The 23,711-nt window shown below is 35.4% G+C and overlaps 1 protein-coding gene across 11 annotated transcripts in view; it reads right to left on the reverse strand.

Annotated features, from left to right (window-relative positions):
• SOX6 (SRY-box transcription factor 6) overlaps positions 1-23,711 on the reverse strand; it is a 366,925-nt gene that overhangs the window by 245,991 nt on the left and 97,223 nt on the right. Inside the window, exon 1 of one of the 11 annotated variants that reach the window (XM_062000282.1) lies at positions 16,016-16,521. The exons of 9 other annotated variants lie outside the window; for them this stretch is intronic. The gene's annotated coding sequence lies outside the window, so the exon portion shown is untranslated. Of the gene's footprint in view, positions 1-16,015; positions 16,522-23,711 lie in introns of those variants that run through there. One more of the 11 variants, XM_062000288.1, reaches the window with a different exon arrangement.

The raw sequence follows: 23,711 nt of genomic DNA on the forward strand, positions 1-23,711 counted from the left end.
GCAAAATGCAGCAATATCGCACTGATAGCTGAATACACAAAAAGTGACTCCTGTGACTCACAGTAAATGTACGAAAGAAACATTTTAGGGAATTTCCTTTAAGACAGCAGTCAAAACCAAAATCCATCTTGCTGCTGTTACCTCAGTCTATATTAGCCTGCCAGCCCTTCTCTAGAAACTGCATGGTTCACAGACCCAGAATATACACCAGTAAGTTTGCCAGTGTAGCATTGTGAGTAAATGCGAAAAACTAGAGGGGGCAGCTTACTTATGTAAGTATTAGGTTTAGAAGTCCTGCCTGCAGCAACAGAATTAAATCTTTCATGCTTCCAAGAGAGCCTCATTCACACCAATGAAATTTTGGAGTAGTTTGGAAGGAGGTGTTAAAGTCCTGTCTGTCATCTAGGTCATGTTTGTCCTTACAGGTTGCGCTGCTGCTGCTGCTATACATTCCACTGGAGTGGTGCCTATAGAATCATTGCTGCCAATCTGCTCCAGAAAAGACTGCTTTTCAGTTTTGGTGAATACAGAAACTGATCTATGTCAATTTTAAGTAAATGAAGAGATGACAGCTGACAGTAAAGGTTTTGGGATGCAGCCCATACAATGCAAAGTATTTTGGTAGCAGAGGGGATTTTCTGTGTATGAAAATGGGAGGAGCCCAACTTTAAAAAATAACAAATATTGTACAATGAAAGCATGATAGAGCAGGGAAAAACAAAGAAAGTGGTTGTAATTTGTGGTTTTGTTCTATATATGTCACTTTAATAAACTGTGGGATACGACAGTTGGTGCTTTACTGTTAGTTCACCCAAAATAAACGAATGTATGAATAAATCAAATTATTGTTAGCTTCCATTCATAGCCTTTCACAGTCTGAAGCAATAAAGAATGCAAAACAGAATGAAAGAAATGGAGTTTCCCTGATTCTCTACACTGTGACATCCAAGCAACTGAGTGACACTGTACAGTAATACTGAAAAGTCCTTCCTCAGATGGAGAAAACAGGGTGCTGGAAGCATGCTAAAATATGTGCAGGAGGAGGCAGGGAAAAACTCCTACCCTTCAGTTAGAATGAACTATCCAACAATTGCAGGGGTGCTGGCATGGGCCCAAAAGGAAGGTATGGACACTGCAGGGCTGACAATCCCGCCATGTTTATTAGTGGTAAGCTCTAGGAAATGTTCCACATAGCCCTCATAGTTTTATGGCTTCAGACTTAAATGCATACACGCACACACTCACACCATCCCTTCTTAAATTTCCTTTGAGGTTTCAGTATACTGCTATTTTACACTCTGGAGCTGCTTCTCCCCACAGGCACTCTGCTACACCCTTTTCTACCATCCATAATAGCCAGTTGCATATAATTGGAATAATGCATTTTGTTACTAAGTTGATGAGACATGGTCATACAGTCAAATGTACAATATTAACCAAGTGGTCTTACTGGAGTTATCACTGATCCAAAAGATAAGGAGTTCATAACTTATTCCCTGCTCTCACAGAAAGTACCATTTCCCAGATCCAATGTGCCACTTATAATCTCCTTTGAGGCCTATAGCTGTACTTGTAATACAATTAACAAACAGATATATCAGATATCACAGTATAAAAAGACAACTTGGGTAAGGAAAAGGAAAAAAAATCCAGAAAAGAATTTCTTGTACCCTCCGGAGAGACATGAGAACTATGAATTGAACCTGAGACAGGAGACAGATCTATGAACTGAGCCTAACAGCAAAAAGAGAAGAAATTCCATGCAGAGCTAAATTTCTACACCCATGAACACGTGTTAGTATGGATAAATAAATGTATCTACAAGAACGTATGTTTCCTGTGTGTGCATACATCTATTTGTATATAAGATTCAAGTCCTAAGTATGCAAAGAGAACATGTGATCTATCATAGTGTTTTTTGTGTACCCTGTTGTCCAGATGTAAGCTGTGAAACACATCCAAGTTCCTTCAAAAGGGAAGTGTTGAGCAAGGTAGTTCAGGCTTAGCTGTTGCAGTTATCACTCCATTGAAAATGAACAACAAATTCAAATCACGGAGGCTATGTTTGATCCTAGATCTTTTTTTTTTCTTTTCTTCTTCTTCTAAGTTCCCACCCCCACAGTCTCACCTTTCTCCCACCCTTCCCCACTTACCATAAAGTTATGATGCCCTTTACTAAAATAATGAATGGAATTCCCAGATTATTATTTTAGAGGCTTAACTGATTCTCAGTGTTTTTTTATGTGCTTAGCACTTACACAAAGCAGCTTTTTCTTAGGTCCTTCAGCAAATACAGAAATAGGCTTGGAGTCAGTACTTGTTTTAATGGTTTCAACAGATAGTCACATATATTTCCAAACATATCTTTTTTAGTAATTGCAGTTTTGCACCACTCCACATGCAGTTGTACCACATACCCATCTATTATCCTGAACCTGTCACCAGCAAGTAGGATATTTCAATCCTTAAAGTAATTTTTATTAAAATTTATAGATCTGCACAATGCTCACTGTACAAAATTCTAAACACATGTTAGAGTGAGACTGTTGGAACCTCACTTCCTCTTCTGCATGTTATTTATTTCGAGGTAATCTCTACCGAAAGCTTTCTAGTACTGTCACTACGATCAATTTTATATTGGATATTTCTCTTGATACAGATCTGTAGCTATTTGCCTTTTCTTTACTTCTCTGTAAATGCCATATGGACAGAAATCATTGAGTCACCAGATCATACATTTATTTTTATGATATATTATGCTGTTTGATGTCATGTTGACATCTAATTGATGTTGGTTTTGCTTTTTTTTTGTCTTTGTTTTGTTTCTTGGTTTCAATAAAAAGAGAACTTAAAAAAGGCTGTAGAGTGATGACTTAAGGCACTGACAGACATGAACATAGTATGCATCTCTTTTATGATGTGTCGCTGAGTAATTGGGTATATTTCTAGCTTTAGGTAACGTACAGGAGACGGTATAGTTAAGTATTTGTGTAAATCTAGCCTATAACCTCAAAAAGAACTTTTTTCTTTAGCAAGAAGTACATATAGAACATGTTTTCAATAGGGCTTAATCCATGATTTAGTAGTCAATAAAGAAAGATTTTTCCATAAAGAAATGAGAAAGCAACAATAGAACTAAAATACAACATACTGAAGATTAAATATGTTCCATCATCACAACAGTGCCTTTGTACAGTAAAGAGCAGAAGGGCATGATTAATAGCAAAATGGTACACATGTCAAAAGAAAAATAAATGCGATTTAGACAAAGTACACACTTATTAACAGAGAACATCATTTACAGTTATTCAGATGGGAGGAAGGCAAGGATAAAACCAGCAGAGAGTGTATTTCACAATGTGAAGTCACATTCATCTTGCTTCAGGGTTGGGTAAGGGGGCTGCTGACCCCTTACAGCTGCAAAATAAAAACACTGGTGAAATCCTTGATGGAATAAAATGAATGCTTAAGTGCCCTGTGACTTCAGTAGAATCAGGATTTCACTAAAGGTATTTTAAGGTGCAGCTTTACTAGAGAGACCTCCTGGATCACGAATGGGAATGGGTCCACATTTCCCCCAGGTTCCTGCTGTGCACACATTGCAGACACCACCAGCTCTAACAGCCTTGATACCAACTGACCTTTTTAAAGAGAGGTTGAAGCTACAGATCCCTTCTCACCCATTCTGCTTCTGAATGACTAGTAACAGTGTCAATATATGCCTGGGACTCTTCCAGGTGGCTTTACCAGACACTGTTTTTTGAGGCATGGAGATAGGGGAGGGAAGGAGAGAAGCCAGTACATTAAAACAAGTACAAAGACCAGGTTAAGCTTAGACCAGTGAAAGGCAGCTTAACATGCCCAGCAGAATATCTGCTCAGCACTTACTGGAAAACTATCATTTGAAACCAACTGAAGAGTTATAGAGAAATTATTTCTGCACGGTAATATACTATGAGAAGATTTTGGGAGCACTCCCCCTATATTTGCCAGAAACATTATAAAAATGATCAGATATAAACTTAGTATTTCAGACATTCCAAGTTTTGAGCTAGAAACACACAAATATGATATTGGATTACATTGCCCCCTGAAGAACCACAGGGCTCCCAGGACGCGCCCCAGCAGTGTGCCAATCCTGCCTGCTTGTGAAAACTGGTGATTCACCTTCCACAAATAAATATACCTATAACAAAATATATATATAAAACAAGGGAAAATACAACACAGAAAGAAAATTACCATTTGATTCTGCATACAGGAAACACTTTATAGGACAGCTTCATGAACACTGCCTGCAATACTCTAATATTTCCAAATAAACCAACACAAAAGAAACTTGGATTTATAAGAAATGTAAATTTCAAATGAAGGAGAGAGTTTTGAGAAGCTATAAATTAAGAGAAAACAAAATTTAAAACACAAATGTTTGTTCAATATTAATTCTAGAAATTGTTACCACATCTACTTTGCATATATAATTATATATAAAATAGGAAAGAGGAACAGAGAGAAAACAAGGGTTGTAATTCCATCAATAATTATCTGCAGAAGATGCAAATTTTTTGAGTTTCACTCTCCTGATATATGGTATCAGTAGAAACCAGACAGGGAATTAAAGCCTGTAATTCACAATATGCATGTTTTTACTGCACATGAGATATAAATCAAAGACAAAGTGGCAGATCTGAAATAAACATCTCAAAACATCCATCCTCAAATCTCCTTTTTAACCACTTCTTTCAAAATCCCAAGCTGTCCCCCCAGAAAATTGATTATGGTCTAAATCTAATCTATGTGACCTTGGCAGAAATTATTGTTTGCAACTCTGGTAAACTTCTTTCTCTACCACTTTTGTTAGATGAATGGCTCCTTCCCTGCAAGGAAATTCTCAGAATGTCCACATTATACGACTATTACTGCCAGAACTCCTTGAGCTCTTGAATGTTCACAGATTTAAATCTGAAAGACAGAAATTATAAATCTATACCTCATTTGAGATAGTACACACAAGCATAGAAGTATAGAAATTATTCCAGTAATGTATTTTATAACTAGAAAAAAGACGACATCAGAAATCTACACTAGCATCAACTTCAATTCTTAAATCAACTCACACAATTTCTCTTTTCCCAAAACCCTTTAATTTCTTTGCCTATTAAATCCAATTGCTATACAAGTTGGTGTTAAATGCTCTTGAAATCACACAGAAACTTACCCAACCACTTTAAACCAAATAATCCTGACATAACATACTATTTGGCAATATAGTATGGCCATTATATCATGGAATCTCCTTCTCTGGAGGGTTTCAAAATCTGCCTGGACATGTTCCTGTGCAACCTGATGTAGGTGGACCTGCTTTAGCAGGGGAGTTGGACTAGATGATCTCTAGAGGTCTCTTCCATTGCCCACCATTCTGTGATTCTGTGGAAAAATTGCAAGCAACTGTCTCCATTTCTGCGCCAGAACAACCAGAGCACCCATGGGGTCTGTAGGAGACAAGCTGAAACCTGATTAACACAGTGGAACACCACAGACACCTACACCTTTCTCAAATTGTTTGCCATCTTGAGACTACTACAATTTTTATCTCCAGTCATTGTCTTCAGGATTTTACACTTTTTGAACTTTATAATTGTCAAGCTTGTGTGCACTGTAGGACATGGATGCAAACATTTTAATAGAAATGCTCTTCTGTGATCCTCAAAGACATCATGAAAAAAAAAAAAATCACCACAAAGATAACAATGAGAACTTTAAAAACTGAGTATTCCCACCTCCTAAACCTAAGGGTGGAAAACAACACATCACTTTGATCAATAAGACCTATTAGTTCTTCATGTTAATGAAAAAATGAGAATATATACAGTTAGGATTCTCTCTCCTTTTACCACTTTCATTCCTACATATGTGCTTGACCTCCTCTTGTAGGATCATAAAATCATAGCTGAAATCTTCCTAACTATATTATGGACAGTATTAATAAATGTGAATTAAGCAATCCTTCCACCTCCCTGAAACTCAGAAAAGTATATAAATTATTTGCAGTATTGTCACTGCAGTAACATTGTAATACATTTGTTTCATTAACAACCCATTCTCTGTAATTCTAAGAGCTACGAAATAAATTACAATTTTCACACAGACATACACCTAAATTACAAAAATATTCTCACTAAAACATATCTAGGTTTTTATGACAGTTTCAAGGAGGTGATCTGATTTTAAACCTGCCATACTTTTAAACAAATAAAAATCAACTTAAAGTAAACATTGCAGGAGGAAGCTCATGCTCCAGGCTTCACCAATCAGTAAGGCATCTGACATGCTACAGAAAACCTGCAAAATTTAGCAAATATATCATGTAACACCCATTCAGTATCCTACAAAGCACACAGTGGGGAGCAGACACATTATTAACTGACTGTAATTTTCACAAACTATAACATACTAAGAGTTTTATAACATACATGTGATGAAGTACATTTTCATATATTATAAATGCACAAGTTTATAAAGCACATTAAGATACTCGGTTTAAATCAGTGTGTCTTGTTTGTTTTCAAGTTGTGACATTAAAAAAATGTTGATCATTTTAGGAAGCAGGTTTGGGAAACATCTCCATCTCATGATTTCACTCTAATGAAACCACAAGCTTTTGATGATGTGGTAATAGTATGTAATACAACAAAGAAATCAACTTGAACAAGAGAGAAGATAACCTTAGGAGAGGTTATTGTCTGAAAGTGGTGCTTCCCTTGAATATAAACTTTTATGTCAAATTATATTTTTTACAAACTTGCTGAAAATCTGCAATTTCATGATGGTCCACGCAAGTTCCAGGGAAGTCCTAATGTCATTAAGAGGGAAAGAACTGAAGATGGTACAACACAGATGTCGGCTTTTAACCGAAGCATTTTTACTTTTGCCTTGGTGAAGACTTATACAACTTTACAAATGCAGACTTCACCTGCCTCTTTCAGGAACATTAAAAAGTCATTCTGCAAATGACAGAAGGCTGGCTTTGAAGTCTTACATTGTTCTGCAACACACGGGAATACCTTGAAACCCCAAAGGCTCATAGTAGAAAATGGCACTTTGCCAATCCTCATTACTGCCTGCCAACCTGTAGATAATCTTCTTGCACTGTACTTCACCTGATATTTTCACATTTACAATCTTTTACAATACTCAGTAGTTTCTATTAAAACAAAAGTAGACAAGAAACCTAAAGTAGAAAATACAGGCTAGATATGAAGGCTGAGAGCATTTTCTCTCTATTGTCCATTATTCTTTAATGTATCGTTCTCTTTCTGCATGTACGCCAAAAAATAAATCCAATGTAAACACAAAAGGCAAATACCTTTTGAAGGCCAGGCAAATATTTGAAAAGCAAGAAAGAGATTCTGTTTTTATCTCTAGATCATCCTACAATTTAATGGTTAGTGGAGAGGGGTTTCTTTTTTCCTTTCTTTCTCTTTTCTCCTTATTTCAGGGAATGCAGCAGGGACAGGTCTACACTTCATAGCTCATAGAATGGTTGTTGTTCTGTCAAATATAACATTAGGACAACAAAGAGTAGATAACTATGCCATGTTTGTTACAGAGCAGAGAGAAAAAATTGTCACTATCAAAAGCCTATAAGGCAACAAAGAAAATAAATTAAAAATCTTGATCCCGTATTAAACTATGAAAGTTATGTAGCCTGATGTATGCAGATTATAAGCAAGAGCAGATAACTGTACAGAGCTTAATGATCTTTATGACATTTCTCAAAATCAAAGTAACACCACAGCATGGACTACAGAGAAAGACTTAAGCCTTCAGCTATATCAATGGTATTGAATAGTACCACAAGATAAGACCAAAATAAGATCAGTAACCTAAAATGATAAATTTGGCAAACCATTACCAGTGAGCCCACAATCACCTATTTTAAAGAGTAAATATATGAAACTGATTTCAACAAGTTTTTAGGTGATAACAAAGCTCTTGAAATGGAAGTGAAAAGTACAGTTTTTTTCTTCCTTAATTACTAGTCTATGATTCTCAAGTTACTACTGAACACAAATATACAAGTGTATATGGGTTGATGTTCTCAGGTCAACAGCAATTCTTTACCAATCACACACAAATCCCAGTAGTTACTCAAGATATATACTATCTGCTCCCTTCATTTAGAACAGGATCTTAACATTGTTGTAAATATATATGAAAACTACATCAAATGCCTCATCCATCTTAGGAGTAAATAAGCCATTTTGTGTGCCAAGTTTTTTATGGTGTAACCTCACATGAAACAAATTGAAAACAGTAACTCCATAACTCCATACAATGAGAATCAGTGCTTTCTTAAATTGTATGTTAAAAAAAATTAATTATCATAAGGATTTTTTTACAGCAACAAGTACAGGAGAAAAAGGAAACAAACAAATAAAAGCCATACTCTTCAGTGTATCAGTTCCTTAAAGGAGCAAGAAAAGATTAAGAAAGAAAAAAGGAACAGAATACACTGATCAGGAGAAAAAAAAAAAAGAGTTATGTCTCAAGACTCCATAACAAAAATGGTTTAAGCCTTAGTGTCACTACATGAGAGAGTATGAAGCATATATACTATGAGAGGAAACTTTCAGCTATCTAGCGTGAGTATAATTTGTCACATCTAAAAGGACAGCATTTAGTAGTTTGTCCCAAAATTAGGTTCTATAAGCGGTGTAATCAATAAAGGTGGTCCTCAGTTACCCATGCTCTTGTATCATCTTCTATATAGATAAAAATTTCTGAGAATGAAATGTTTAGATTCCTCACTCTATTTTTCTATACTGTATCTTACACTCATCAAGAGCTAATGTACAATATAACATGCTGTAAACGCTGTTCTTCTATCCACTAATACAAAATCGTTGTGTAACAAAGGATTAGATTTCTCCACATTTTTAACTATGCTTTTCTGCATGATTATGGATTGAAGGGTCATTTACTATAAGGCTTCTAAAAAAATGTATAGAAAAACATATTTCAGTAAAAAGGTCACCCAGAGTATAAACAAAAAGAAGGGACTTCGGGGTTAGTCACCTGTTCACTGACTTCAAAGGTGTAACAAAACATTTTATATATGTTCAAGCTGTAAAGTATGTGTAATTTATTATCTTCTATTCGACAGAAACATGATAAATGCTCCTTCTAACTAAAGCGGTTAAATTGGGAAAGTTGGGTTAATTCTAGAAAACTGAATATTCACTTAACTCTTGTAGGACACTGTTACAGGTAAAAGTTACCAAAAAATCTACTTTCTAGCATTAAAAAAAAATCTAATTAAGCCCCTGAAAGCTATTTTGATTACATTAATTTCCAGTTTTCACAATATAACATCACACTAAAAGATTATGGTATCCCATAGAAGATAATAGAAACAATGAGAAAGAAATTATATTTTAGACTGCCACATACATTAGGATACACCTTCATAGTGAGATTTATTGAGATTATGAGTATGGTACTACTACAGATATTACCAGGAAACTGATTTTCTTATGTGTTTTCCCTCCAAGGCCTTGAAAAAAAAATAAGATGGCTAAGAACATTGATATGACCTCTATAGTCTCTAAAAGCAATTTTATAACTATCTTAGGTAATCAGTAAACATGTACAATGTCCAATTCTCTATCTGCTTAATATTAGAAATCCTGAAAGAGCAAGGTAGAGCATCAAGATGGTTACAGGTCCATCTCTATGTTAGAACTGACTCATGCATTTCATAAGTTAAACTGTTAACAATAGCCTGGAAGGCTCATAAGCATTCTAAGCTATTGCTGATCTTATTAAGTAATTCTCAAAATTTTTGCTGATAGCATATTAGTTCTCTAGATTTTAGAACATTATCTCTGAGATTAGAATGATGCATAAAATGAACAATATATATGTAAGGACATGTGAAGTTTTGTGCCTAATATTAATTATGAAAATTCTTTAGGGCATTAGCAGGCATTTAAGTACGTATGCATAGCAGACAGGGGCATGTGTATGTTTATACAAATACACATATAGTTATATACACAGAAATACATATGAATAATGAAGATGGACTTTTATGAATTTATGTGTGTGTTTCTGTGTATGCTTATGTACACATACATAAATATGTTGATTAAAAGATCTATAACCTGCATATAATTATATGCTTTTTTCCTAAGCTAGTTATTACTAATGAGGACTACAGTATTTGATATAGTGTATTATATTGTAAGATCATAGTGTTTGCTCACAAATTTTCTAAAGCATGGATCATTTCTTAGTCTGGGTCTAAAAACCACAGCACAGGTTCAAAAAGCCATATATTTTTTAATAACTATTATTTTTTCTTTCAATTGCTTACTATGTGGTTCAGTCTCTCTAGACTTGGCTGGTATCAGTCAACTCATTTTGTATGGTTTTAATAATTTATGAAGATGTATTCAGACACACGGGTACATTTTTTAAACTAAAACAGTTGCTGCACTGCTGGAGCTGCAGAAGTAAAATCAGAATATCACCCTTGATTAATTAAAATGCAACTAAAAATTAGTTGTGTTTCACTAGTGTAGGTGAAGGAAATGTTTCTTCCTAAATATACCTCTATGCTGTTGAAAGTGTGCAGGCAATTTTGTATCTACGACTGCTACCATCTAAGGCATGTTGATTGTACACTTAAAGGCTAATGGTGTGATAGTGCAAAACACATTCAGAAAAAGAATCAATAATTTATTTGCTGGCACCAAGCTTCCTTTCTAATTTATTCCCTGAAAACATCGGTTTTAGGAAAATGGGAAAATTACATTTCTCACACAATGCAGAATTCGTTATTGTTACTAGTAGATGAAATAGTCACTTCCTTCTTTGCTTGCTATAGACAGCTAAAAGCAGATAGAACAGTGGACAGTCTGAATTACATGTCACAGTTGTAGGTTCCAGGTCAGAATAACCCTAATGAAGTCCATACACTAACTTCAGAACTATATCAGTAAAGCTCAAGGCAGAATCTGATCCTCCCCAAAACAAAAAACTGCTATTACTTATTATTGATTCAGTCAACTTCAGACTTCAATTCCAAAATTTAGCCCCCTCTTTGAAATAGGCAAGTATGCACTGAATGCCTAGATCTGAATCCTAATGAGCAAGAGAGGCTTAATAATCTTTCTTACAACACAGCAGCTCCCTTCCTAATAAGAAATTTTTAAAAAAAACCAATGTTTCTCTCCTGCAGGGTTTTATTTGGCCTTTACATTAAACAAGGCTCTAGATTAGTAATCAGGTTTACTAGGCAGTTGTCATGGGGTCAACTAGCAGCTACTTTGTTTTCCCTCAAAACTGTGCTATGTAATGTGATGATAGCATTAAATGGACTACAATTGATGGAAAAGGTAGAAAGAAGAAAGAATAATCAACATGTTAAAAATATTTCTTTCAAAGAAAAAGCAGTCTCTTGAAAAATCACAGACAAGATTCAGCATGAACATGAGTAAACCATACATATTACCCCAATAAATGATAAAAGCTTACCCTGGTAAAGCAAGCACAGAAACATAAGTGATTTAGCTTATTGGTTTTGTGCAAAAATTGGGATATATGCTTATATACACAGCTTTTTTTAAATCCAAGTTAATAGGAAAGTAGAACAAATGTCTTCAAACTGGAATTAAATAAGTACACTCATGATGAAAACTCTGTTTAAAAAAAAAAGAGAGAGAACATAAACAGCATTTTCCTGCTTCAATTGTCACTAAGGTTTAAATAGATGATTCTCTCATTGGAAAATGACAGGAAACTTGCACGCACACGTAAACTAACAGGCAGCAGACAAACTGTTATATATTGTTTACATTATCCATCTCTGTCCAGAAGCAGAAAGGCCAAAAGGATGTCACTGAGTAGCAGTGACATCTGTGCATTATAGCTGCTGCTGAAGTGCCCAGCTTTGGCCTTCTCCCAGCGTAATGGAATTTGGTTGGTTTGACCTATTTAAGCAGAAGCATCCTGACAAATCTCCACTCTGTTCTGAACACTACAGTGTGTCTCCTACACTGAACACCTGCACATCCCAATCTCATCAGTCTGGTTAGTAAAATAGACCCATTTGTGGGACAACAGTCAATCTACTGTCCTTTAGCTCTCACAAACGTGAGTAAATACAGTTAAAGCAAATTTGCTCTGGGTTTTGTTTGGTTTGTTGGGTTTGTGTGGGGTTTTTACTACAATTAAAACATTTGGTCTAAAGGCTCTGGAATAATTAATAACTGCACAAATACCAATTTGTACTATCTTTGGGAGAAATACCAACATATTCTCATATATATAGGAGAATATATATATCAGCTATAAAAACACAAGCAAAGACTGTATAGTAAAGACAAGGGATTACATTTTACAGTTCTGTGGATATTAGGTGCTATCATCCACAGAACTGTATTCAGATGGTGAAAAACGACACGTGGTTGAATGTTTGAGGATTTAGTAGCTGAAAATGAAGTAATGTGTATTTGATAAATACACAGTTTCATGAGTATGTCTTTTTTAAAAACTATTTGAATATGCTGGATGTAATAAGGAACACATTTAACTCCCAAAGAGGAAAAAAAAGGAAAGAAAAAAAGGTTCTCCTCTAGCAGCACAATTCAAATAACTCTTCAAGCCTTTCTCTCTTTGCAGCTGTTTAAAACATAGTTATTTTCCTTAAGACAGTACAAGTGCTAGTCCTAAAAGCAAAATGAAGTCTTAGGAGATTTCTCTCTACATTGTTAGACATGGATCAAGTGCAAATAAACATTTATGCACCTAATTGGCATTTTTCAAATACACAGAGCTCTTATCAGCTTGCACTGAAACCCAAACCCATGACACTAGGCCTGTTTTAATTAGGTGTTTAGACTAGATAAAACTGGGGAAAAAAAAAAACCAAACAAACAAACGAAGAAACATCAAAACACAAACCCTAATATTTTACAATTTACTTTCTTCTAGCAGGACAGTTCTACTTTTTCTATCTTGTCTCTGTAACATCTTGTAGAGATAGACACCTACACACAAAGTCAGGAGTTCACCTTGGATTCATCCTTTTTCATGACACAACCTTGTGATTATACATCCCACCACTTTAGGCTGCTGATGCTCTGTAAGGACTCTGTAAAAGCCAGAGTTGTTCATGAGTTGTTTTGGTAATATAACAGCCTGAAGCTCAGCTAAGCACCAGCTGCACCATATTTATCTACTTGTTTATGAAAGAGTTTCCCCCTCATTGTGTGGATAACTGACCTTAGCCATAGCTAATAAGACATGAGCTTCCTTGAACTATGCAGCTTTACACTGAATCTTATAAAATACTTCAGTGTTATCCATATAGCCTCACTAAGCTTCTAATGAACTGAAACACATTCTCTTTCCAATACAGTCATCACAGAAAAGGTGTGGTCCAAGGAACAAAAATAACCTGGCCCTAACTTTGCTTTGGCCATCTGCTCCTGTAAACAACCTGGCTGGCTACCACCAGGTTTTTTACAAAGTAGACAATGGAGCAACATATAGATATTTATGCTCCACCCAACCCATCATCTCATCTTACTGTCCCAACCATGTAGTGACAAGAATGGCTTGATTGCTGCCAGTTAACTGTGTTCCAACAGCCTCCCCTAGACTGCAGATGTGTTTCCAGATGTACGTCTAGTTAAACAGAGACCTCTGGAAATATATCACTTCTCTGTTAAAGGCTTAAGCCTTTAAACAGCCCAGGAGCTACGCAGTCTGTGTTGATGAAAATGTAACAATTTTACTTAACACAAAAACCACGCTCAGTCAAACTAGTTCCAGTAAATCAGATGACATTCTTATCACTCTATTCCAGACACATTCACTTTTTTTTTTTTTTGCTGATTTAGGATTCTGCTAATAAGCTGATACTTACAATAAATTTAAAAATGGTTATTAAAATCTGTCAGTCGAACCAGTACAGTGTTAAAGCTCAGGTATCAATCACATATCCTGAAACAATAAATCCTGAAACAATACTTTAAAATCCGAACAATTTGTGGGTTAGTACACACATAATACAATTACCTTAATCATTCCAAATTAGCATACAGCAAGTTTCATTTGGATATTTTTTTTCCCCCCAACAGTGCTACACTAGTTGTTCCTGATGATGTTCCAAACAGAGCATTCCAAAGAGTCACTCGTGCAGGAAAACAGTTGAGCTGAACTCAAGTTACCAGTTCTTTTCTAATTTTAAGTTTAGCTTTCCCATTCTGAAGCAAGCATTTTTCTCCTATACTAGTTAAAAGAGCTTATCTAATTTAACTTTCATTTTTCCTTTAAACATCTGGGAAACTTCACTTCTCTAATCAGTTTCTTACTTTCCTCCACTAATTACAATCTTGTTTTTTCTACATATATAATTTCCTGTGTGATAATTTTTTCATCATTAGTTTTCTTGCTCTTTATATATTTCCTAGATGCTGGTGTTCAAATTCAGACAAAGTAGCTTACTTGTGTTGTCCCCATTCTCTTTAAAATACTCAAATAAAATGTGCCACAAGAAATTATTTGTCTTTATGTATATCCGAATACTTAGCATAGCTTCAAAAATGCCACCATTTGTTGCCCTGATAGCTCCATCATCAGCAAATTCTGGGATTCTAATTTACTGTAACATGATGAGCTGCCCTTCAGAAAAATTGGCCACCAGCTGTCTCTCTGCTCGAGTAGGCCAAAGTCACACACAAAACAATGAAGCCTGTCAGACAAACGCCACTTCGTTTCACTTTCCTCTCTGCCTGTTCTTCCCTTCTTTCTTACTTCTCCTTTGCCCTAGGCCATATCTCAATCCATTCTCAAAATCAAAAGGTTTTTTCTTTCTGTATGGCTCATGAAAGGCTACCAGGTAGAACTTAATTGCTACAGGGGCTCAAGCCTTCAAATTTGAGTTACTTTCAGTTTTTTGCATTCTGTATTTGCATTCTTGTATTACTGCGATCCCTTTCCTGTAGCTTTCAGGCTATTTTATAGATATAAGCTAAAATCTGGAATCTTTTCCACCAAAACAGATACTGTAGTAACATCACACGTGTCTTGAATTCTATTCTACAAGCACATCAGGATTTTTTAAAAGCAAATAATTTAAGGAACGGCATACAACTTAGGAAAAGTCCTCAAGTATTGTATACAGACTTTCCAATTTCTACAGTATCAGACCATCATTTAAAAGATTTTACAGACTTCTCATATAATAAACTAAATAGCAAAGACTACATTTGAAAAATAAATGATTATCATACCTATTGATTAGTATCAGCAACACAAATATAACACACAAATTTGAAAGTTTTACCAAGACAGAGCTTTGAGTCTTTAGGAAAATACCAAAATTATAAGAAGTTTATGTTTAACTGAACTAATGGTTTGGTTTGCATTTCTCTATACAAACACAGTGGTATGTTTACCAAACATTCATTTCCTTCTAACTCCAGATCATAGATTTTTTTAAAGCTTGCAAAATAAAAGGTTTTTTGTGAACAGAGATGTGTTCACAGTACCAAAACAAACTTGTATAAATCATTGATACAGTGTCAAAATTGAAGTCTAATAACTCTGAATGAAAGAGTTCTGGAACATAAAATTTTCTGTAAACCTCCACAATATGTTCAAGCACAACAAAAGAGAAACTTACGTAATATATTAGCTTGCAACTGCAAAGGGCTGTTCAGGTTTTGCAATCAGTTTTCACACTTAACCACAAACCAATGAAGAACTGTTACAACGTTTCACAGTTACATATGTTGCATATCTTCGAAATGCATCTTTTTAATAAATTTCAAGCCCAATTTTAATTTCTTTCATTCATTTGAGGAAACTGAGGCTCCACATAAACTATTAGCACATGAAACGGCATCAATAAGTCAACAAAGATTATTTATAAGACTAAACTCTCTTGGAACAAAAACCAGAAATAAAATACTTTATTCCTTTGAGAAGATGTCTAGCTTACCTGGCTTTGCCATTCCACACCGACAGCCTGAACAATATTATCAGCTCTTCAGGTACTAATTCTTGCTAACTGGAAGGATATTTTCTCTCTTGCTGGATTAATAATCAACTTTCCTGATAGTTCATTTGTAATTCTCTGCTGCTTAACCCTTTGCAGGTCTCCCATTTTGAACTATGCAGCCTACACTGACCAGTTCATCTTGACACAAAAAGAACAAAATATACGATAGTACATACATGACAAATAGCAAACTAAAGTTTAAGAATGTATTATCTTAAAAAAATAAAAGCTTATAAAGACAACTTTCTCTTAAAGACTTTACTTACTAAACCTAAGAGCTATTAAACCAATGCATCAACAAACTGAAAGCTGTAAAGTCCAATGGCTCATATGACAGCACGCTCCCATGAAGCTGCTGCTCAACCTCTCATCTTCGGTGTACGTGTAAATATGATACATGCCTGCTGAATTCTGAAAATAACATATTTTATTCTTGAACAGTGTGCTGAGAAATTACTGCAGTTATCAGTTTGTGCAAGGTCATCCATCTGTGTTGTCAGAAAGCAAGAGCAAGAGTGGCCAGGAGTAAAAATGAGATAAGAGAGGCCCAGAATAGCAAAAAGGGGAGTTCAAATAAGGTCAGAACAGTTTCAGATGGGATACCTAACAATTACATGCCATTTTATTTTTCAAAGGTAACAGTTGAAAAAAATTACATACATTTTATCAGTTTCATAAGAATTCAATATATTTTGTCAGATCTGTTTTGAAACTAGTAAAAAGATTATAAAACAAATCCGGTAAAGGTGTTTAGAGATCAAGTACAAGGGTGAAATACTCTGGAAATCCTGACTTAAAGAATTAGTCTTTGGGGGACATGAGATGAGCCTTGGGAGATGTTCTGATTGTGAATAGAGGGAAGGGGAAGATGACACAGGCATAATGCTGCAAAAATGGAGAAATCTTAAGAAATGTTGGTTGGTGGTGGTTTTTTTTGAAACAATTACTTGGTGTTTTGGAATATTCACTACGAGAAATGCTTTGCTGGTAAATTGTGTTATAGATGTTTTATTAAGTAATACTGAAGTATTTGTTTTTCCCTTAGACAAAGGGACAGAGCATTCAAAAGTTATTTTTTAGCACAGAAGAGACTTTATCTATTTCCCTTTGCGTAACAGTAGTCCTACAGCAAATCTATTTTTACACAACTCCAGGTTTCTGCTATGTCTACTGCTGTCCCTCTTCTGTAACACATAATAGAGTTTGCTGTAAACTTTACATAATATGTGCAGTAGAATTTATGATAAAAAGTTGTAAAATATTGAAGCAAATTTATTTCATATTTATAGTTAATTTTATTCTGCATGTGTTTGAAGGATAACCTCTTAAGAACACCAATAATGTGAGAAAGCTGCAACAACTAAATTTATTGTTAAGTATCACATCAGTGGTACTCCTGGGGAGAAAGCTTAAACAACATTTTCTAACACATTGGATTGCTTCCCAGAGATGTGATGGCCTACAGAAGCAGTGCTGAACAAAGCAGGCTGGCATACTAAGTCAGTAAACAACCCTTTTCAGAGGATGGTCACCAAGAAGTGCAACTTTGTTTAATAAAGGCAAATTATAGTTATCTCTTGTTCTATAGAAGAGGCATTATCTTTCTCTCCTGTTCCACCTGACTAAACTAGTGGTATCTTTTCTATCACCTGACTGAGTGGTTGGCTGCAAATAATGGGACAAAACAATCCACCATTGTTGTAAGAGACAATGACCTTTCATGTCCTTGGAGCTTGCCATGACCTTTCATCTTTCCTATCCTCCAATGGTCTCTCCTAACAACTAAAACTACACCCCGTTAGGCTGAATTCCAGACTGTCATAAAAAGCCCCGTCCTTTCGAAACAAAACCAATTTTTACACCAAGGTGGAGGAGAAACACAGGTCCATTGTTCCCGCACAGATGGAAGTTAGAGTTACTAAGGCAACAGCTCTAATCCCCCTTTTTACCACCTTTTTCACATCATTGGCCTAACAAGTGTGCTACCTTTTAACTCATAAGCTCAAAAGCTGGTAGTCTAACTGACTGCCCTAATTAGCTACGATTTTCACAGTACAGACAACATGATGAGCTAATCGAAATTTGCAAAATAATGACGTACCTCCAGCAAATATTCCTCCTCCTGAGGCCCAGTCTTAGAATAACAATAATGAGACCATTATTAGAGGAGGGCATTAAAATGCTGCACTGCTGCTAAACAGAGAACTTAATTGTTCTGGTCTTGTCCATTGAATCAACAACCTATTGTTGTGGACTTGAAAAATAAAGGACTGGAGAATGGGTGCCATAATGATTGGTCTGTGCTGCCATACCAGCACTCTGTAGAATTGTTTTCCTTTTGAAACTCTTGATGGACTAGTAGTTTTGTTTAAAAGTAATAGAAAAGGCAATTGTCTGGATAAAAAGTCCTATTTATTGAAATCTTTAGAAGCAGTTGCATGGATTTGTTCATGACCCCCAGATGAAAACATAGAGACTATAATAATGCTATTTGTAGAGACCACTGCTTGTAGTGACACTAGATAACGCTGTCCTGTCTAGCCACTGCAAAAGGAAGGTAGGCATTTCCTTTGCAGACAGAAATCATGACAGAAGATCAAATAGTAGACAGAACCAAATCATCTGTAAAAAGGAACATGTCTCATTAAAAAAAAAAAAAACCTCATTTATATGGTCATCATTTAGAATTCTGGGTCTGGATCCAACTAAAAAAAGGTATGCCTAAGCCATAAGACAGGACTTTTTTTGTTGGTTATTTGCCAAATATTAAAAATAACAGGCTTAATTTTGTATTAACTTCTTTTATAGAATTACATTCTAAATTTTGCTGTTAGAAAACTGAATAGTAGTGACTCAGCTGCTGTAAACTGTAATTTATTGTTGGCTTAGACATATTTTTATTTCAAATTGGGACTGGGAGAAAGAGGTATTTAAAACTTCTAGAATCTCTTTTGATACTGGGGGTTTTCTGATTACAAAGCAAAATCTACAACTTTTCACAAAAAATGGCAAACATGATAAAAAAACAAAAAATCAAACCCAATATTCTCTCAAATCAAAAAATCATATTTTTATTACATCAAAACATTAATAAATAAGACTATTCTGGATTTCTCTCTTCACTTTCACTGCAATAGAAGACTTGAAAGCATATAAGTAATAACAGATTTGCACTTTGGAACAGAAATTAAAATTCTTATTTTATTTTCTCATTGTAATTTTTATAGTTGCCTGTTAAATGCATCTTTCTACACATAAATTGCTTTAGAAATAGGCTATGACTCTAGGTTTATTTGATTGAATATATTACAAACGGCAGAATTCGGGTTTGGAAGAGTACTCATTGGTTCTTTGTTATTTACTTCAATGGGAAAAAGTTTATGGGCCTTTTTTTACTTATTCTTATCAACACATCCTAAATCAAAATTGGGGGGGGGGAGTGGAGAGAAAGGTGAAAAGGAAAAAAAAAGGGGAAGAAAACTTAAAGTTAAAGGTTAACCCAAAAGGTATTCTCAGCAGTCCTTAGAACTGCTTGCAAAATGTAAAGTTGTCTTGCGTGTACTTACAGAACACATTTTCTTTAAACTCAAGGTCTTCTCTTTTGGAAATTGAAAAATGCTTAATATAAAGAAGTATTAAATCATAAATAAGACTTCTTGCTTCATTCAATCCATGCTTTGCTTCATTTATCTTCATCTTGTTAGGCTAAATTAATTAACAATCTCTGTGTTGCACACTTTCTCTTTTCATTACATCAAATAATGGCCAGGATATGGGAGAAAGCCCTCACCACAGGGATCTTGAAACACTACCTTGAGGAATAGTCTCTTACATGCATGTTGCTTTAGCAATATTAACTAGCTAGATGTCACAAGGATGTGAGAAATAAAAATATTAAATAAAAAAAAAAAGAGGCTTGCAATAGATCATGTTTACACTTTGTGAGCCATAAGTACTAAAAGAAAGAAAGTACCAAAATTCATCCATAGTTTTACTGAATGCTTTATTTAATATAAAAAACCTGCAAGTTGACTACAGTTTCTGGCCAACTGTGTATACAGTCCCAAAGACATTAATGTGTCACATTGCTAAAACTGAGCTGCCATACAATCTGTCTGTGAACGTTCTGTGTATAATTAATTGGATGTCTGGGATGGTTTCATTGGTAAAGCTGGTTATTTTAATACTGTAATGGGGAACAACTTGCTAAACTACTAGGCAAGTTTTCTTGCTTTAACCTACATTACGGCATCTAGAGCAAAAGGACAAAACAGCAAAGCCTTTTTTAATCTGACTCTGATCAAACAACCCTCTTTCTCCAATCACAGCTTTGTGCGTGATATCTTTCTGCTAGTGTTTCTTATTTAATTAAAACAGACACTGACAGAAGGACATGGATTAGGACTGTAATGATGCATTTACTTAGATTAATCGGAGGCTCCTTTTGGAGTAATGGCTTAAACAAAGAACAAAAGGAAATTGTTATGAAACAGCCTTTTATCCCAGGCAAAGGTCACATTATGAGGTTTTTAATTTTGTCAGCCTCTGTTATATTGGGCCTTGCTACTGAAATATAAGAAGTGCTTCTCTTCCGTCCCCCGAGCCAAGCCAGTTATTATAATACAGCCATTAAAGCTGCAAATTAAAATGTCTGATTTTAAAACAGGTTGCTTAGCTTTCAAAACCCTCTAATTAGCATGTTGTGCATTGTTGTGAAGGAAAGAAACCTAAAATGCTAATGACCTGCTGCCAGGTGACCACACTGCTGTGCAAAATAATACAAACTCTTTCAAGTGGTTGTAATAATAATAATACCCCGTTCTTATGAATTACCCAACTCCAGGTCTACCCTGCACCACATGTACAAAAAGAAACGTGTGCCAAGGATCAGAATTCAGTAGTCAGCACAAGAGATTGTTGTATGTTAACTAGAACGAAGTCTGTAACCATTCAGACACTGTAAGGAAAGAGAAAAACATTTGAAACCACCATGGGCCAGATGTTACTTGGACCACGCACAGAGAAAAGCACAGAAGAGAAAAATCTTACCTCTCAGAAATCGTACATACACTTTTGTAAATCTCAAAAGAGCCAGTCTCAGCTTCCTGAGATAAATTCTGCTTCTGTGCTCTGTTCACAAAACAGGCACTCATGCATTAAAAGATTGGAAATATAGGTATATTTTTGCCTTTACCTGGTTTATTTTTCATTGTAACAAGTTCATTGAACACACAATATCAAGCTCAAGCTGACAAATCTCAATTTTTTTCCAAAACTCTTGTGATATTTTCTTAACAACACACTACAGGAGAAAATTTGATAATGCTACTTCAAAGATTCAAACCAAACACAAAACATTTTCTTAAATCTCATAGTACTTGAAGGTCTGGATTTTAGAATACTTGAGATTTAGCAAACTTACTCTACATAAAATTTCAAAACAAATGAACTCTCATCTCCCAATGACAAAATGCATCATACATACATACAGCTACAACCTCCTTTTTTGAAGTTGTAGCTGCAAAAATTTTCATTAGTTTTGTGCACCATCTAAACTGTACACAGACCCAATATTTCTCCAGTCACAGAGCCTACATCTCTGGCAAGCTGAAATGTCACAGTACCTACAGACACCATCAGATATGAATGAAAAGGAAAAACCTTGCTGATAGTGCCAACATTGGGGCTAAACAACAGCAGCATAGGCTGCTGTTCAGCATGACAAAAAATACCTTACTGAAAAGTCTGAAATAACTAGCTAGGCAGTCAAGATTAACCCCACTTGACCTGCTTTTTTTACCAACAGTCAAGAAAAAAGGTCTTTTTCTGTAACCTAACATCCTCGCCATGAAGATCCCAGTCTATCCAGCTCCAAATATATCAGCATAGCATGACAGCATTCTTCCTAGGTCACGGTAGTAGGAACTTGGATGAGATGTTGCGAAGTTTTGCTGATCTCCATATCTGTTCATTTGCAGAAGTCTCCCATCCTCCAAGTGATTCCTGATTAACCAGTATGAGGCAAAAATGATTGCAAAGGGGATTTTCAGTAATTTTTAATCCCTTACTGCTTTATGTTTTACTTCAAAGTTTATCAGCCCAGAGACAAGGTACTGTGTGATTCTAAATCCCAGTGCTCCTAAAAGCTCTAGTCAATGGAAGACACAATCTAACTCCTCTCCCAAAAACCAGCCAGATTAAGCAATTTATAATATATAAAAGACGGTGCATCTGGTTTCATCTCAAACCCTTTTAGCCATACTCTGTTGCTAGTTTGCTTCACACAGTACAGGCCAGATTCTGCCATGTTGTTGCCACTACACTCCCTCACAATGTAGTTCCAATCCTGTAAAAAAATTGACAACTTTCTCTTGAAAATATTAACACACTTACAAGCAAGTCACTGAAATGATCTACACAGAAAAGGAAAATACATTGATTTGCAAAGACAGTAATTTCAATTTACTTAACACCTCAAAACCTGAGCTGCTTTAAAAGGTAGCAAACAAAATCTTAATAGAATTAACTATGTAGTAATATTCTATCTGTTTAAAATATGCCAAACTTCACAATAGTCTTCTACAATTTTGAGATATCACTATCATCAGTCAATATCACCATTTATTTGTTTAAACTTCAATTCTGCCGAGACAATCACATCTTAAGATATGAGAACCTGCTTCCACAGATACATGTATTGACCACTAGTGTTGCTTGGCTGCCTCTTAGTAGTTTTGTTTTTTCCTGAATAAAATCTCCTCTGTGAGACAGAAAACACACTCCTAAGTTTATTTTTAAAAAAATAAATAAATATGCTAACATCTAATGAAAAACAGACTTTGTGTAAAGTTATAGGTAGCTCCATTCTTTAAAACTCAAAGTCAGAAAACTCCCATTATTTTCATTTGTGGCTGCCCACATACTATGTTTGTAGAATTCATCCTAATAGTGTATTTTAAAGGCATCTTGCAGTGGCTACTGCATTGATATGCACAAGGCAAATACACCAATTCCCAAAAGTTCTATTTGTTCCTTAAAACATCTTAAACATGCCAATGCTCTTCTAGTGAACAAGTAATAAAATCTGCATTAGTATCCTACACAGAATGTCAATTCATGCTTTAAGTTCAGAGCTGCTTAGATAGCAAATTATCTGCATCATTTCACATTTACCAGCTAGAGAGCTGTCCAGGTACAGTCTGTATACAGTAAGCATTAGAACAATCAGTACCTATGTGAAAACAGTACTTTAGATCCTGTGGGTTTTATTGCATATGCATGTCGTGCATAGAACTATATGAAAAAGAACTACAGTGATCCAGTAATCTAAGTCTTAGATGTAGGAGTCTGATAAGAATATCACTGTGTGCATAGCTTTTTATATTTGTTAGATGAGAGAAAGCAGAGCTGCCTGCTCTTTAGATTTCCTACAGATTACATTTGGGCCATACAAAGTAGGTCTTTTCTGCCTTAAGAACTACAAGATCAAGCAACTTAGATATTGGAACAGACTGTCCAGGGAGGTTGTGGAGCCTCCATCTCTGGAGGTCTTCAAAACCCACCTGGATGTGTTCCTGCGTGACCTGATCTAGGTAGACCTGCTTTGGCAGGGGGGTTGGACTAGATGATCTCCAAA

The sequence above is a fragment of the Colius striatus genome, chromosome 7 (genome assembly GCF_028858725.1).
Source record: "Colius striatus isolate bColStr4 chromosome 7, bColStr4.1.hap1, whole genome shotgun sequence".
Taxonomy (NCBI): Eukaryota; Metazoa; Chordata; class Aves; order Coliiformes; family Coliidae; genus Colius; species Colius striatus.